The sequence below is a fragment of the Loxodonta africana genome, chromosome 7 (assembly GCF_030014295.1).
Source record: "Loxodonta africana isolate mLoxAfr1 chromosome 7, mLoxAfr1.hap2, whole genome shotgun sequence".
Lineage (NCBI taxonomy): Eukaryota > Metazoa > Chordata > Mammalia > Proboscidea > Elephantidae > Loxodonta > Loxodonta africana.
The window spans coordinates 20,359,151-20,363,674 of NC_087348.1; positions in this window are offsets into that span (position 1 = coordinate 20,359,151).

Below are 4,524 nucleotides of genomic sequence, written 5' to 3' on the forward strand. Positions count from 1 at the left end.
AGGCTTATGGATATTATCTTAACACTGAAAGCAGAATACTTCAGGATAAATCTTGAAATGTTCTTTTTGAGGATGAATACAACACTATTCCTCATCAATTTGTCACCTGCCATAGTAGACCATGTGATTATCTGATGCAAAATGGACCATACCAGTCCATTTCAGCCCACTAATGCCTACCATATGGATCTTTATGTGTTCCATTTCATTTTTGATGAGTTGTAATTTACTAGATTCATACTTTGTACATTCTATGTTCAGATATTAATGGATGTTTTTAGCTATTTCTTCTCATTTTAAGTTGTGCTACAATGGCAAATGAAGGTTCCAAAAGCTTTACTCCAACCATGTCATTAAGGTCAACTCTGAGGAGGCAGCTCTTCCGCAGTTGCATTTTGTGCGCTTTCCAACCAGAGGGGCTCATCTTCTGGCACTATGTCAGTTAATATTCAGTTGCTATTCATTGGCCTTTTTTTTTTTTTTTTTTTTTTTTTTAAGAAGTAGTCTCCTCGTCCTTCTTCCTAGCCTGTCTTAATCTGGAAGCTCCCCTGAAACCTATCCATCATGGTTACTCTGCTTGTATTGACATAGGTTCCGGCATCATACCAACATGCAAGCCACCACAATATGACTAACAGACACACGAACAGTTGAGTTAACCTTGGTAGGCATTAAATGGAAAGATAAGAGAACTTACTAGAGAGAAGTGAGATCCTAAGATGTAGGATGGGGGCATAAGTGCAGAGAAGGACAAGTCTGATTGGGGTATCTCCTCTATTACGTGTCCAAAATGCAAACAACAGAGACTACCATTGTGCTTCTGACATAATATCATTTTCGAAGAAAATTAGTGAGTCACCTGGGTGGCAAGTTAATTAGATCAGAGTATTTCTACTAATCCAAAATGGCAGTGGGATGATTTTCCTCTTAGAAACAGTTGCAGTTTTTAGGATGACTTTGCTTTACATGCTCATTTCCCTGCCAGCTTTTCACAGCCAGCATCTCTAGTCATATCTTTATAAAATGCATTATTCATGAAAATGGTATACCACCAAACATTATTTATAACCAAGAGATTCGTTAAATAGCAAAAAAGAGCAACAATGGCCTCCTATCCACAGAAATCATTGTTAGGTGCTATTGAGTAGGTACTTACTCATGGTGACTGTGTATGTATAAAAGAACACACATGTCTGTCAGTTTTCCATACTGTGGGGGCTTGCATGTTGCTGTGATGCTGGAAGCTATGCCATCAGTATTCAAACACCAGCAGGGCCACCCATGGTGAACAGGTTTCAGTTGAGCTTCCAGGCTAAGACAGGCTAAGAGGAAGTACCAGGCTATCTACTTCTGAAAAGAATTAGCCAATGAGAGCCTTATGAATAACAGTGGAACACTGTATGATATAGAGCTGGAAGATGAGCCCCTCAAGTAGGTACTTGAAAGATGACTGGGGAACAGTTACTACCTCGAAGTAGAATTGACCTAATGACAATGATGTGAATAGAGTCAAGCTTTTGGGACCTTCATTTCCTGATGTGGCACAACCCAAAATGAGAAGAAATAGCTTCAAACATCCATTAATAATTGGAATATGGAATGTATAATATATGAATCTAGGAAAATGAGAAATCATCAGAAATGAAATGGAACACATAAAGATCACTATTCTATGCACCAGTGAGCTGAAATGACTAGTATTGGCCATTTGGAATCTGACAATCATATAGTCTACCATGCCAGGAATGACAACTTGAAGACAAATGGCATTGCATTCATCGTCAAAAAGAACATTTCAAGAACTATCCTGAAGTACAACACTGTCAGTGGTAGGATAATAACCATACACCTACAAGAAAGACCAGTTAATGTGACTGCTATTCAAAATTACACAAAAACTCTAAGGCCAAAGATGAAGAAACTGAAGATTTTTACCAACTTTTGCGGTTTGAAATTGGTCGAACAAGGAATCAGGATGCACTGATGATTACTGGTGATTGGAATGTGAAAGTTGGAAACAACAAAGAAGGATTGGTAGTTGTAATATATGGTATTGGTGATGGAAACGATGCTGGAGATTGCATGATAGAATTTAGCAAGACCAACGACCTTTTCATTGCAAGTACCTTTTATCACATCAACATAAACGGCAACTATACACATGAACCTTGCCAGAGGGAATACACAGGAATCAAATCACCTACATCTGTGGAAAGAGATGATGGAAAAGCTCAATATCATCAGTCAGAACAAGGCCGGGGCTGAACGTGGAACAGACCATCAGTTTCTCCTATGGAAGTTCAAGTCCTGAAACTGAAGAAAATTAGAACAAGTCCTCGAGAGCAGAATTAGACCTTGAGTACATTCCACCTGAATTTAGAAACCATCTCAAGAATAGATTTGATGAGTTGAACACTAATGACCAAAGACCAGACGAGTTGTGGAATGACATCAAGGGCAACATACATGAAGAAAGCAAGAGATGATTAAAAAGGCAGGAGAGAAATAAAAGACCAAAATGGATGTGAGAAGAGACTCTGAAATTTGCTCTTGAATGTCAAGTAGCTAACACAAAAGGAAGAAATGATGAAGTAAAAGGACTGAAGAGAAGATTTCAAAGGGTGGCTCGGGAAGACAGTAAAGTATTATAATGACATACGCAAAGAGCAGGAGGTAGAAAACCCAAGTGGAAGAACATGTTCGGCATTTCTCATGCAAAAAGACTGATGAAAAAATTAAAGCCTCGAGTTTCAATACTGAGGATTCTATAGGGAAAATAATAAATGACACATGAAGCATCAAAAGAGCATGGAGGGAGAAGAGGCGGAGCCAAGAAAACAGAACAGGCAGACATTTCTGGCAAGCCCCCTTTACAACAAGACCCAAAAAGAAAGTGAAATGAGTATATTTATGAAAAGCTAGGAGCTCTGAACATCAAAGTCAAGCTTAGAAATTAAACTGAGGGGCAGGGAGAGGAAGAGATGTTTCAGAAGCGGAGGGAGATTACCGGAAGCCCTCAGGCACCATTCCTGGGGGTGGCGGTGGTGGGTTGATACTAGCGTTGGGCCCCAGTTTAATCAGGGAGAAGCAGCCGGCCGCAGAGTCTACTCAAGCCTCCAGAACCAGAGAAGAATGGCTCTCTAGGCAAAAGCTAAGTACTAGTGTATATTTTACCGCAGCTCTCCCCGCCAACCCCGCTCCCAAGCTGGCTGCAGTGGTTGACTTCCCTGGGCCTGAGATAGGCCCTGTTGAACACCCAGAGCCATCCTCCCAGCCTTGAAGAAGGAATAAATTTAAAATTGAAGGAAAAGATAATTTGCCAACTCTAATAACCAGGGGAGCTCAGGACAGAAGTGGCTCCTATCCAGGCATAAATGGTCTGTGGACTTTGAGTATATTTCCCCTCTGCATGGACCTGTGTGGGCCTATTTCAGAATAGGCCCTTGTTGGCAGAATCCAATCATTTTAGCTGTGTGGTGGAGAGGTGGGTGCTTGCTGCTTGACATTGCTTTGGCTATTAAACAGGGTCCTCACCTACCCACATCAGGGGCTTAAGGACCAGTGGCTCCACTCAGGTCACGCAGCCACCCACGACAGGGGTCCAAGGATAACTGGTGCCTCCCAGTCCTTACAACCAAAAACATTGGGTGCCCGTTGTCCATCTGCAGAACTCATCCACTTGTATGCTCTAGGGAACAGTGACAAGCTTTCCTCAGAGACAGGTGGGGGATGATTCTCTGTTCCTTGCCTTGTTCAGAGTGTGACCCCCCTGTTGCAACCAAATACTGGTACCTACACCAATCACCCCTGCCCCTCTAAGACTGTAGGACAGAGCTTGTACCACATACTTGATGATCAGCTATCTGGATACCTGAGCTGAATTCATAGAATAAAAATGAATGGACTCCTAGACTGATATACCTGATAACAGCTCTACCCATCTGGGGACAGGACATCAGAGCTCTACATGTGAAAATAATCAATCTAGCTTGCTCAAGCAAGATATTTGGGCAAGTCAAAACCAAACAAAGCAAGAAGGTATGACATGGTAAGAAACATAAAATAAACTAATCCCATAAGTTATAGATGGATTGGAGACAACAGTCAATATCAAGTTACATAAAGAAACAGACCATGATGACCTCAACAAGCTCTCAAAACAATGAATCTAGGGATCTTCTAGACGAAAGTGCCTTCCTGGAATTACCAGAGGCAGAATAAAAAAGTTTAATATACAGAACCCTTCTTTTTTCAAGACATCAGGAAGGAAATAAGGCAATATGCTGAACAAGCCAGGGAATACACAGATAAAGCAATTGAAGAAATTAAAGAGATTATTCAGGAACATAATGAAAAATTTAATAAGCTGGAAAAATCCATAGAGAGACAGCAATCAGAAATTCAGAAGATTAACAATAAAATTACAGAAGTAGACAAATGAATAGAAAGTCAGAGAAGCAGAATTGAGCAAGTGGAAGGCAGAATTTCTGAACTTAAAGATAAAGCACTTGGGACTACTATATT